Source organism: Haemaphysalis longicornis, unplaced genomic scaffold (genome assembly GCF_048455015.1).
Source record: "Haemaphysalis longicornis isolate Haplotype H1 unplaced genomic scaffold, Haemaphysalis longicornis Haplotype H1 scaffold_10, whole genome shotgun sequence".
Taxonomy (NCBI): domain Eukaryota; kingdom Metazoa; phylum Arthropoda; class Arachnida; order Ixodida; family Ixodidae; genus Haemaphysalis; species Haemaphysalis longicornis.
Genome location: NW_027526204.1, coordinates 134025242 through 134039164, shown reverse-complemented (window position 1 = coordinate 134039164; position 13923 = coordinate 134025242). Strand labels below are relative to the sequence as shown.

Genomic DNA, 13923 nt, shown 5'->3' with positions numbered 1-13923 from the left:
ATATATTATAAATGACCTCGTCTTTAAAATGAATGTGTTATGCTTGGGAAAGCGTGCATTCTGAAGCAAAACTCTATAAAACGGCATTTCAACTATCCAACGGTATACTTAATTTCTCAACCCACAGTTTGTGCACGTTACTGATGCATAGCAATTTACAGCACCTTGGCCTCTGATGAAGCATAAAGGTTATCTGTCATTGTTCGAACTACACTCCACAGACTTCCCCGGTGAACGGCGCCGTGCCCTACCGCGCGCCGCTTGCCGACGTCGGCAGTATAGCTATAGAAACCTGTTTTAGCCGAGAACAGCGCGTTTTCTTTGCCGCAGAGCAAATGGAACCGACACCCATTTTTGCCGTCCCGCAGAGCGCAAAGGCCTGAGGGATGGAGGATGTGACGACACGCTGGTGACGCGTCACGTCAACCTGTTCTCACTTTCCCACCACCGTTTCCGCTAGCACGGGCCATCTAGATGAGAATACATTTTGCCTGAAAAAGCGGGAGAAGGCCACGGTAGAGATAGCGGGAAAGTTGGTGTGGCCTTCACCGGCCGTCTCCAAAACCGCACGGCAAGTTTGCCGCTAGTGTGCACGTAGATTTACGCACGCCATTTTCCTTTACCGTGCTGCCGCAGAGACGTCCGAGACATCGACCTGTTCACTGCCGGCATTTCGGAGTTCTCCGTGCCCGGTGGCGTCGTCGGTCCCACCTTCGCCTGCATCCTCGGTAACGGTTTCCAGAGACTAAAGTACGGCGACCGCTTCTTTTTCGAACACGGAGGCCAGGCGGGATCATTTACAGCGGGTAAGTATACTACAGCGGCGTTTCTTGGCAATGCAAGTCAGAACCACTAGGTCATGCACAAAGGAATAGTAATACGGTGGAAAAATCCCACCGCCAGATGTAGTCATATACACGCACGCACACACGCACAGACAGACAGAGGGATACAGATGGACGGGCGGGCAAACGGATGTACAGACAGACACACTGACGGTCAGGCAGGTTTGAGGAAATTGCTTGACTGACACGTCAGTTCTCGTCATGGCTATAAATGTTCCGACCGTTGAAAACATATTCCCGAGCATGGCTTTAGACAATCTTTAGCTCAAATCTCAAGTTATGCAGCAAGGCTGCGCTGGAAACGCATCGCGAAGCGGCGGTAAAGTTCGCGAATATCCAGACACCACCACGAGCCGTGTTTTGTTTTGGGTCATTTTGCCACAGGGCATCGAAGAAATGAAAAGATACATGCTCAAGTTGACATGTTTGTATAAATACAAACTAACTGAACAGGGAAAAAATGTTTCGGGTTGCGGGTGGCTTCATGCTCGACGGAATACCGTATAGGCCAGTCTCAGAATGACATTCTGCTTGTGGAGAGGCCCATGCGTCCACCGATAAATATCGGGAGGACGGCCCGGGCGATTTCCTGTGGCTATCGTGTGCCGTTATCGGGCTGGTTTGAGTCCAGGAGACGGTCCAATGTCACTTCCGCAGCGGAAGCCGGGCGTAAGGGGCAGGTTGAATGAGTCACTGCAGATGAGTTTCTGGAAATAAATACAGATGATGCACATCTATAAGTCACAAAATGGCGGCTGTAATGGCGTCGCTTCAACCTTTACCAGAGAACTGGGTCAAGTGTACTAGCGTACCAGCGGTACTCTTGTACGCTTGACCAAGTACCAGCGTGTACAAGCGTACCAGCGGTACGCTTGTACCCACAACAGTCAGGTGCTAGCATTTTCTGTTCTTTTCATTGTTATCAACCAGCTTAAGCTCTATGAAATCCCCCTTTTTTTTCGTCCAGGAGAATTAGAGGCGCTTGTACACAATCTACCCCCCTGAAAGCAATCTTGATTTTGTTGTTGTTGTTGTTGCTCTTTTTGTCGTCTGCGACTATGGTGATAAAATACCGTGTCCAGGTAGCGCATTTAACATCGGTGTAGAGATGACACGGAAGTATGGTATGTGAAGGAATATTTTCTGATTATTTGTACAAGTACAAAGCGGGCGGTGAGAGACATACAAACTGACATTTTATGAACTTCTAACGCTCTTTTTTACCATCGAGTGTACGATGAAGAGAAACAGCTGTGACGTTACCCAAAACTTTTAGATCGTCTTGTTCGACTAACTGAATGGGACAACTGATGCAAATGTTACGTGTGACGGCACCGCTAGAAAATGCAGATGCAACCCGAGATTTAATGTGTCAAACACGTGCACCCAAGACAAAAGTTTGCTTAACATTCTTTCGAAGCCACAGTTCTCGCTGCGTATTTATTTCGGTGTTTTTATTCTTCATTAGGAATAACATCTATCGTCTACCTAAATCTTGCTAGACACTCAGTGTTTACTTCAATTCCAAGAAGCCCATTTAGCTAATCAGCTCAAACTTGATGAAGTAATGTTTCTTCGTTGTTTAGAATGCACTCCCTGCGGGTCACTTGAATTGAACTTCAACTGAAAAGTGCAGGTCCCGATATATAAACAAAACAAACGAACTTTGCTGTGAGAACAATTAAAGCTCGCCTCCGATTTGATTGAGCATTTTACCATAAACGCCACCAAACTTGGCAGATTCCACGCATAAGTTATCTAGGAAAGGCCGCACGGCGAACTTTACGCAGCTTTTTTATATGAAAGAGCAGACCGTTATCAAGACCATAAATTGGACGTGCGCACGCATTCTCTTCCAGTCTCTTTGAATGTTTCTTTTAAAGGATTCGCTTGTTTTATGCAATGTTGATTCCATTGGAATACCTAGGGATCGTAGCTTTGGTTTTTTACTGCCTGAAACTGAAATTCTGCATACTTTTTCGGTCAGCATCAGCAGAAGACCTTTTCAATTTTTTTCCCCAAATTTTTATTCCATGCAGGTTTACTATTCAATATTACCATTCAGCGAACAATTTTCGAATTGTCCCTCTCTGTAGTTCGCGATCAGGCATAAAAAGAGGCCAGAACAGGTAATAAAGGCAGGGTTGCCAGGTCTTCAGAAAAAAAAAAAGCCTCCGGGAAATTGCCTAAAGTAGCTAAAGTCGCCACCTTAAAATGTGTGGTTGAAAATGAGCCAGAATATGGCATCATTTTCAGAAAGGCGATGCTAGTAAGTACCTTCTGATTACCATTGCCGAACAAATGCAGAAATTCCGAGACCTAGAAACCGTATTACAAATTTTATTCGTTTCCTGTGGTGCGGGAAAGAGGCAATGGTTCACTACTGTCTACAAAAATGTTAAAATTTGCAGGTTTAGGTGAAGCATTCAAAGAATAAGAATAACTTGGAATTAGCGTTCGCTGCGCTCAGTGTTTTACCACTTTCGCTGCCTCTTTACATCCCCAGGTCTATTATACAAGGTGATACAGACTTCCCACCATACTGAATGACATCTTAAGCTCCCGTGAAGTTGGCATTACACTTTAAACTGACTGCGTGGCTCGAAGGATTTGACGTTATTCGTACGGCATCGGGTGCAGGAGATTAAAAAGAGCAAATAAAATTTTGATTTCTTCCGTTAAGTAGCGCTGCACCGTGGTGTGTTTTAGTGACACAATTTTTGGGACCTATTCTTGACTTTGCCATATAACAGACATCTGACTAAAAGTTTGTTCTGGTCTGTTTCCTCAGTCTTTCTCAATGGATGAAATGCAATGAAGGGTCGTATAAGGCCCCCTTTGTGGAAAGTGGGGCTCCGGAAGGACCCGAAAATATATAGAATCACCAATGCCCAAAGGAGCCCCGGAAAGCAGCCAAGTCTCCCCACAAATTTTTGTCGCCACGAGTCTTGAAAAGTCGCCAGTTTGGCGACAAATCACCAGACCTTGCAACCCCGAAAAAAATTAATCGAGATCATGACGGACAGGCAGCATAGAAGGCGCACACACAAGTGCTCTCAACTGTCTTTTTTCCTCGTCGTCGTCATCGTCACCATCATCATTATCGACATCATCATTTTTCCCGACCGCGTCTTTGCCGTGCTCGTCGTGATGAGAATATACCAACTGACCTGCCAACAAACTTTGCAATAATTGTGAATTAGTAAGATGAGAAAGTACATTTTTTTCTTGTTCTTGAGAACTACAGTGTTGTAGAATGCGCACTCGTCAAAGTGTAATGGTCTGGCAGTTATGCCTATAGGTTCTGAAACATGGCAAAATGAGCTCAACTGATCACAGAAGTCTGTTTCTCAGATTTGACGCAGACGATGCCCGAAAACCAAATGTTCACGCTCCGGAGAAATAATCTAGCTCTGAAGCGCGACCAAAAGGATTGAATCTCACTTCTTTGATAAATGCGGGAATTGGTGCAAACGGATTAATGGCAGTCTCATAGCATCTATCCTCAGTACTGAATTAAAATACTACGCGTGTAAAAGTGCGGAGTTTCAGTGGGGCGACTGTCGGGGAAATTCATGTTCCTCATTACCTACTTCACAACGTCAAAGGTTGTCGAACCCACCGCAGAATATAAACTGTCTTCAAGGTTTGTGGTTTCTAGCGTACTTTTAGGTGGCTTTATACTTTTATGCTTCCGAGCGCGCAAATAAACCTTGCTATATTTTTCCGCTCTAAATGGATGACACGCCATTCTACTCACAAAACAAAACCGAACACAATGTAACGCTGTAATGGCTGCTTTGTGCAATAGGAACTGCCAACGGAGAGCTGCTTCATCCTTGCTTTGTTTTAATGTTTTTTTTTTTTCGTTTAGCCCAGTTGAGGGAAATCCGGAAGATCAGCATGGCCAAGATCATCTGCGAGAACAGTGGAGTGTTCTTGGTAACTCGGAACGTGTTCAGACCTCCAGGGCGCGGGTAAGCATTTACAACTAGTTTTCCCTTTGCTGGACAGCTGCCTTGACCAAACAGCCGCGCTGTTTTTAGCCGAGCTACGGGAAGACCCCATTTCTCGTTATTCTTCTTCAAGTCAGGCATTTCTTAGTAACGTAATACGCTCTGGGAAACAATTTTGCTGTGAGACTATGTGATGAGGGGGTTTGAATATGTTATTATGTGCGTACCTCCTTCTTTATACCCTTCTTTTCTCACCAGTGACCGCCGGTTCTCTTTTTACGAGTAAAATACTTAACGAATCATGTTTCGAGGGAATGGGAAGGTGTTCGCCGCTGCAGCACACCAAATCTGGCATGCCCTGTAGAGCATTATGTGATGATGGGGCGTTGGCGCTTGTCCTTGGAGGATTTAGATGAGTATGCCCATGTGATGTGTTGAATTAAGGCAGACGGGGGAGCATCACGGTTGATTTTGCGGTGTACACTGCTAGCTCACTGCTTAGTGAACTCAGTAAAGAAGTTCATAGCTTGAAAAACCTGGCTGTACTGGTTGACGGGATTTCTGCGTAGGTCTTGACCAGGTTCATGGTTTTATTTACGAGCCCGCATTTCTAACCGCACCTCCAGCCGGTTGTGGACTTGAAGCTGTGGGCGGCCGATGTGGTAATGTGGCCGAGCCCACGTTTATTACAGCAGCAGGACATGGTGTTAGGCGAGATGCGGGAAACGGCGTATTGTTTTAGTTCGTGTACTGACCGTGTTATAAGGGCGTAGTAACAATTACGACGATGAAGGTAATTACGCAATTATTGTCACGAAGCCAAAGACCACGCAGTTGTCTTGAATAAAAAAAAAGTTTTTTGGAGTGAACTTGTGCTCCCCTAACAACTAAAAGGATACACATGCGGTGAAACAGCAGTCAACAAAGTGACGTGCGCAGGCGAGTGTCGGCGAATCGCATATCGCGGCGTCTGCTGTGCAGGCATTTATATTTCGGCGCGGGTGATTCTCGAACCGTCGAATTACATCGAGAACACTGTAGATAAAAGAAGACCATTCTAGGCTAGTGGCGTTAGAGCGAAACATTCTCCCTATCAAATGAGATAATACGTGCGGCGTAAGAAAGAAAGAATGGAACATGCGCTTCACTCGGGACACAGATAACGCATCCCGGAGCAGCCGGGTGGTAAAATCAAAAACATAAATAAACAAATCCAATGCGGCAATATGATGACGCGGCAATATGATGACGCCACTGGAAAGCCATAGATCCAACACTGCGCTACCCCTACGTTGAAAAAGGGCCTGAGAAAAGACCAACAATTAGTAATCACGTATAATTTGCACTAAATTGCAGTCATTGATTTAACATTCAACAGTAAACACACAAGGGCACTGACATGTATTCGTTAGTTCAACTCCTGCTAATATTTTCTTGCTTTTCCGCCGAGTCTAGTTTGTTGTCTTCCATGAATTCTGCATGAATTTTCTTCTTCGGAGAACGAACGCTATGATGGCCGCCGCCAATCATCCGGGCGAATCTCTAAATGTCACCTTATGTCGGAGCTCTGAAGTATAATTGGCCTCTGTTGGAACTTATCTGTCCGGCCTTGTTGTTTGAGTGCGTGCTCACGCATAAACGTGAATTTAAAGCCCAAAGATGTCTCCTAGGCTAAAATGCTATTGTTTGAACTTTGAAGATTTCCTGTTCAATTCGCTTTAAGCTGTTTACACAGTTTAAACAATTGTGTTGCCATGCATATCAACGTGCATGTCTCGCGAATTAACTTGTTCCAAAACATTTGGTAGTTATAGTTGAATTTTTACCGCGATTCTGATCTGATGATCCTTCCTCGTTACCCCGTTCTGTCGCGTGTTGATGAATATTGAAAATTAAAATGCCAACACATTTAAAACAGGCACGTATAAGCGAAATATGTACTGGTTTTGTTCCACTGCTTTGACGCAAAATCTGAGAAGCCTAGTAGGTATTGTCACCGTAGCACGAGCCAATCTAAACATAAAAGAGAACTGTTAGAACACACCATTTGCCTTCTGAAATACGCTGAGCTTATTGCGCATAACAGCCTTTGGATGTGGCAGGCCCGTCGGTTGCAAGCACAGTGTTAGTGGCAGAATACGTGAGGTGTTTGTTTAATTATGTCTTTGGAGGCCGGCTTCCAAAGAAGTGAGTCAAGGCTCGAGTTGTAACGCGAAATGGCCAAAGCGCGTAGGCTATGTGTAAATTGTGCGTCACGCATTAAAAAATAGCCTTGGGTTTAGAAACACAGATATAACGCGGGTAAAGGGGATCAAATGGGCACAGAGACCGTTTATTTTCGCCTTAAAGCTTTATCATTTATAAACGAGCAAAAATACAGGTCGAGTGGGCAAACGGACTAGGCCTGCCTTGCACTTTTTTAAGCATCCATTTGCCCAAATAAACACTAGCAAGTAAATACTAACACCAACAGCAATGCTACCAGGAAGGGGGATACCAGGTAGCGTACCAGAAAGGGGATAGGCGGCAGCGACAGGAGGTGTCCTGTCCGCGTGCGGGGTTGAGGTTACTCATATTTTGTATTCCTTTGCGTATCGCCTCTTGAATGATGCTTTTTTTAAATGTAAGCGGGGCAGCTACTGTTACCTCCACGTAGCAGACGGGACGTCGTTTTGCAGCTAGCAGGGAATCTGAACAGTTTATTGAACGCCGTTTTAACAAAAGGGCTTCATTTAAAATTGTTTAGAACAAAATTTTAAGCTTTTCCTGTTTCTGGAAAAAAATTTTTGGGTGCTTTTTAAGTTCCTTTAAAGAAAATATACCCTCCAGAAGCTTTTTTTTTTATAACAGCTCACGTATATGACAAGTTCTGAGAGGTCGTTATGTCGGGCGTAGTGTCATAAAAGAAGGGAGAAAACCCCACGTGGCCACCTGACTGGCTCAATAAAGGTTTCAAACGTTTGGTTGAACGGACGGACGCACCGGCTGCCAATTTTTGTATAGCCGAATTAACCAGCTGTTAGGACACTCCTGACTTTCGTCGTAACTCCCGCCTGCAAAGTTTCAATCACATATTTCGCAAGGTCCTCCCCCCTTCCCATTATCATTACAATAATATAAATAAAGGAAATATTTTTGATATGAGGCAAAATTTGCTTATTCGAATTTATTATACTGGGAACTTACGTAGTAGTGCTGCATTCATGGCTGGTATTTATTTGTTGACGTCATTTTATAATTATGGGTTTTTCAACAGCCACATATGTGGCGCAGAACTTTTGTCGACGCTTGCGTTCACAAGTGTATTGATTTTTGTTTCCCGTGCAGAAATTCCCAGACACTGTGCGCCTTCATAGAGGACACCAATGTCGGCGTTTGGGCTTGAAACATCTCTCGGAAAGAAAAGTCAATTCAATAAAGAGCGGGTTCTGTAGCCACAAATGCGTGTCCTTTTATTATCGCAACTTAATCCCTGCTTGAAAGTTAAGGGTAGGCTGGATCGTGCCCCAGTAGCCACAATACGCAATTTTGTGCCACTTTCGTAAGAAATTTAAGAATTTGTCTAACATGTTCTGTCCTTCACGCTACTTATTTCCATGCAGACGGGGATCTACAGCCCGTCTCTACCAATAACAGTTACAGCAATTTTGGTTTCTTCAAAATAAAAAAAATTGGGCCCATCTCCCCGCGAGGGGGACTCGAGTAAATGCGTCGCATAGGGGGTGGGTGTATTGCGTTAACGTTTAGTGTTTGGGGAGTTGGTGGTAGTGAATGCGTTGTATCAGCAGCTTCTTGACGTAGTTTGAATGAGTCAAGAATATAAGGCGCGTTCGTAGCCTCCCATTCTGTGTCGGCTTTGTGGCGCAGTGGGTAGAGCACCATGTACGTTGCGTTCCGCCCGCAGGGTCGAGGGATCGAAACCAGGCGCCGGATAGTATTTTTTTTTATATAGTGTAGGAGGAGGGGTGCGGACTGCGACTATGGACGTCAACGCGGGTGACATCGTGAGTTACTGAAATGCTCTGCATTTAAAATGACGCGGACACTTAAGCAATCCTGAAGACAAGGCCATTGTATAAGCTTCAGTGCATAATTGCTGAACCTGTCTTCTCATTGTTATGATGATGATGACGATGGTGGTGGCATTGAAGTGTTTGATACGTGCCCACAAGAAGGGATGGGCCAGGACCGCTGTTCTATTTGCATCTTTTTTTTTTTCTTTCTGGGTTACTATGACTAGAAACATACCCACGTTCGCATCCCCAAGCAAATAGGACATTTAGCAGGAACATACTTGGCTACCCCGAAAGTAACAACAATTTATGAATCTGTCATCCTCTGCCCCAACCCCCCCACCAGCAGGCGTTCCGGTGTCCCCCCCTAGGTGCGACTATTTACGCCTGCTGGTGGACTTTCCTTTCCCTTTATTTGACAATAAGTTCATTCATTCATTAAAAACTGACACTGGCCATAAATGTTTGTAAAAACAGAAATAGACGTTTCGGCTCCCGCACGGAGCAGAAACGTCTTTTTTGGTTTTTATAAACATTCATGGTCGGTGTGAATTTTTATTGTTTTCATGCGTTTTCTGGACCAGACCGGCTTCCCTCCAACCCTTGATTTCATCACACAGCCGAATTACATGTCTCAAGGCGTGCTTTTATACCGGAGTGCACAACGCATTAACTAGGTCCACCTTCACAATTTTTCCTGGGTTCCAATAAAGTTCCTTCTCTCTCTCTTCTCTCCTTTTTCGATCTTTTTCGTCTCTCTATGTGTTCTTTCTCTCTTCTGTTCATCTTTTCTCTCTCTCTTTCTCATCAGCGAGCAAAGGGGAAGTTTAGAGGGAGTGAGCTTTGCCACCCCTCTTATTCCTAATTGTGTAATGAGTAGGCTAAAATTACTCATGTCGATTTCAGCGCATGTCTATAACACACGATTCTAAGTAGAAGGCAACAACGCAATAAAGTCACTAAGCTGCGGAGGTGTTCGGAACCCATGATCGCCTCGCATGCCGGAGGCCACGGGTTAGGGAGCCACCTAGGCCGAAATTTTTACAGCAAAGCTGCATATGCCTAATCTCCTAGTGCTCGCGCCCGTGTAAAGTAAAACTCAGGGGCTTCAGTTCAGTGTAGGGAAAAATTCACAAGAAACACAAGGAGGTCTTAGGGCCTCCACATTTTCTTGATGACTTCCTGTGTTGTTACTAAATGTCTTCCCGGCAATGCAACTGTGTTTAAAGGTGAAGCCTCACATTTTGTGTTGCGCGTTGAAGCATGGTCATGTACGGATGGAGTATGGTTACAGCCACACTTTATGCTCTTTTCAAACACGGTCGTTTTTTTTTCCCGAGTCGTGTATACTGCCCGCCACGGGAGGCGTTTATCTCTCCGCTACCATTTCGACGAGCGCAATAAGAGTGGGGTGGGGGGCGTGCCCGCGCGGCAGGGTTCACGCGTCACGCTCTTACCGCCGGTGGAAGATTTGAGCGTGGTTATCTCACGGCCCGATGCGACCTGACTGCTGTCCTCCTGTGGTAGATCGGTTTGGTTTAGTGCGTTACACAGAGACAGTAAGAGGGCTAGTACTCAGGAGGGAAGCGAACCGCCCTATGTTTGTTCACTAGAATAATGATGTCGTCCTTCCATTTCATTCACCTAGTTGCTCAATCGCCAATTACAAACAAGCATGTTTTATTTGATTTGATTGTAGGGTTTAACGCGCCGACGCAACGCAGGCGATGAGACGCGTCGTAGTGGAGGGCTCCGGATTAATTTTGACCACCTGGGGACCTTTAACGTGCGCCGAAATCTCGTGCATACGAGCGTTTTTGCGTTTCGCCTCCATCAGAAAAGGGGCCGCCGCGGCCGCGAGTCGAACCCGCGACCTCGTGCTCAGCAGCGCAACGCCTTAGCCACTGAGCCACCGCGGCGGGTATGTTTTATTTAGCCCGCTTGTTCCATGCGACCAGCTTCACCGGCCATCGTTCTTCACAGAGTAGAAAGGCACAGATTTTTTTTTTCATTGCAATTACTTAGTTATCTGCTGTAGTTTCTCTAGAAAAATGGGCCGTAATCAGATATACTTTGGCTTGTGTGTATTTGTTGAGCCAGTGCCCAATTTTTCTCGCGCCTGGATCCACGGAAGCCGCTTTTCGACCTATCGAGCTAACGCTTTCCCAATAACATTCACCTTCGCCGGCAGGCAGTACAACACGCTTGTTGCAGCAATTCGTTTCACAATATACGGAACATTTCCCTCTGAAATGGTCGTTTTCTTTTATGTGCACGAACAATAGAAGTTCGGTGTTATACTTCATGGGAAAATGAGCTGACTTTAAACATCGGTCGACAAGGAAATTATTAGCCGAAACCGAAAATTCATGCATATTTTTTGTTTACGCAGAACAGGAAGCTATGATAACCTCTGCATATTAAGACAGAGATGAAACCCGGCAAATGTTTACTTAAAAAACAGTCTCCTCTGTGTTTAGGTATCCATTTGTAAGTGAACCCACCATGAAAATAGTTTTTTAACTGGTTGTTGCTTGCGCATATGCATCGTATGGAATCATTCGCCCCCAAAATTTGAGGCGTCGCGGCCGTTACAAAGCAAGAGAATTTCTGTTTAATGCTATTTCATGAAAGCTCAAAAATTTACCGCCATCTCAAAAAATCACCGATACTGCTGCTGCAGCAAGAAGGCACACCAGTCACCAAGCGCCAGACGCAAGCGGAACATTCATCCTATGCTAGAGTAAGTTCTTGAAATTAAAAGATAATTTAAAGTGCGGGCCCGGGTTTTCGAAATGCCGCCCACTCGTGCTATGATACGCAGCCATGGCCGCGGCCAGCCTGCCGACCATCTGATCGCACACATCACCCGCCAGACGGGGCAGTTCGCTGGCAAGCGCCTTCCACTCTGCCGTCTTTGTGATCTCCAACGCGTTCGCGACGATGAAATCGATAGCCGCCGCTTTCAGACGATCGGCCCGTCGCTTATCGGCGAATTTCAACATCCGCACTGCTGTTTCAACCGATAACGAGGAGCAGAGGAATTCCTCGCAGGCGTCCACTAACTGGTCCAGTCCATACTTTCGGCCAGCCACCAAGAGCTTCACCGGCATCCTGTCGATCCTGTTCGTCCGTCCCGAGTAGATGAACCGGAGAACTTCGGAGAACACCGCCGGGTCGTCAGCCCCGATTCTTACTCGACGCTGATTCTTGTCAAACGTGCTTCGCTCGACGACGGAAGCCAGAACGGGACACCGAGATTCCAGGACCGTCTTGTGGGCGTCGAACTCGCAGTCGTCGAAACAGAGTGTGACGTCGCTGAATCCTGGACCACCCGGCAGGGGGACTAGGTCTACACACGACTGGGTGCGGGGAATGTCGGTCGGCGACGTTTCGATGGTGCCGCGGACACTTATTTCGGCGTACAGAGTTAGTGTGTTGTTGAGGAGAACCCCGTTTCTGCTGTCGAGTAGGAACCTGGTTCGGACGAACTGCTCGAAGCCCCTGGCGCATCGCCGTGTGAAGGGTTCGGCTCCTGCGCTCTCTCGGACGTTCACGGCCTGTCCACATGCAGAGAGAATCGCAAATTTGTACTCGGCACACACCTCGCTCTCTTCGCTGGTCACGAGTTGGAGGTAGACGGACACGAATTCCCCTTCCCCCTCGAGGACTTTAGCGGGATGCAAAACGAGGCACCACTTGGTATCGGCGTCGGAGTGCACGCAAAAATCGGGGCTTTCGATTTCTTCCCCGACGAGAGATCGGTAGAGAGAGTAGTTGCGGAGTGTCCACGTGAAAGAAATTACTTCACGGCCCGTTCCTGCGAGAGACGGCGTTTTCACGGCAGGCCACTTCGCCTCGCTTTCGGGCGTAACGCTGGGGCAATCCATGCCGTGCTGACCGCGTTAGCTGTCGTGGTGCGGAAACTTGGTCCCGGCGATGTCCACGGCGGCGGGAACGTGACGGGACCCCCCGTGAATGTCGCCCCTTTCCCCTGCTTCCGAACAGCAGGGAGCACTTCTTCCCCTTCTTCAACCTATTTTTCAGACAGTGGAACAGTGCCAGCCCAAGGGAGATTGGCCATGGCTCCAAATTTCAGATCGGAGAGAGATAAAAATAAATTTTCAAATCACCTCCCAGTCCCGAGTCGTTACACAGACATCTTGTACCACTACCGTCGAAATCGCCTCGTCTACCCTCCTCCTCATCCATCTCAGAAAAACGACGCACGCCTTTGGCGACGACTACAAACCCAGACATACAACAACACAACAATTCTACACAGCATATCACCAACCATGTATCCCCTACGAATGCCCATCCTGTAAAACCCCCAACACCACATACCACCTTGTCTGGGCTTGCTCCTACCACCCAAATCCCATCCCTCCCCCCTCCCTGGAGTAGTGGGAGTGCGAGCTGACCAGCTGCCTGCTAAAGACGCAAGTTAACCTCGTGTCTCGGGCAAGAGCAGCTGCCTCGACTCGCGGCTATCCGGACTAGGAAGGCCACCCACAAAAGCACTTTCCGCTCCAATAAACGTTTCTCTCCTCCTCCTCCTCCAGTGAAGCTTTACTGTCCTCACTGATGCTGTTGTACGACAATACGCCCTGCAGGAAAGCCATATTTCTTCGACGATGACGATGAATGCTCGTGGGTGAAGTGAAAGAAAAATAAAACGCTTCCAGTGGCCCGAATCGAACCTGGGTCCCTCGCGTTATAAAGCTGGCGTTTATCCGATTGCTCCATTTCGACATATTTTTCTCTTTACTGCGTGGAAAACGGCACTTATTACAGCCTACAAACGCTATCAGCCATCCAAGAAGATGCGCATCACTGCAGCTGAAATAAGCCGTCCGTCAAAACTCCGGCAAGCGGACGCACGCGTCCAACAGATGCAGCCATTCTGGAGGGTCACTTCGCGCCGAAAGAATGCTCCGCACCAACGCAGCCTGCTCCCGAAAAATGGACTTTGTTTGGCGAGGGGGTTCCGCGTGCCTGTCCGTCATGCGGCACTTCCACAAGCTGTACAATCCCATCGCAACGAATATATCATAGGACACTCCAGTAGCATCTCGAAAAGGCAAGAATCGGATTTTATAAGGGGTA

The 13923-nt window shown here is 46.8% G+C and overlaps 1 protein-coding gene and 1 long non-coding RNA gene across 3 annotated transcripts in view; both read right to left on the bottom strand.

The window, feature by feature from the left end:
• Positions 1 to 13923, bottom strand: part of LOC144159365 (peroxidase-like) — a 226043-nt gene that overhangs the window by 130855 nt on the left and 81265 nt on the right. The gene's annotated exons all lie outside the window — the stretch shown is intronic.
• LOC144159366 (uncharacterized) overlaps positions 1092 to 13923 on the bottom strand; it is a 34794-nt gene continuing 21962 nt past the window's right edge. Inside the window, exon 4 of the long non-coding RNA XR_013320283.1 lies at positions 1092 to 1552. This is a non-coding gene — a long non-coding RNA (uncharacterized LOC144159366). The remainder of the gene's footprint in view (positions 1553 to 13923) is intronic.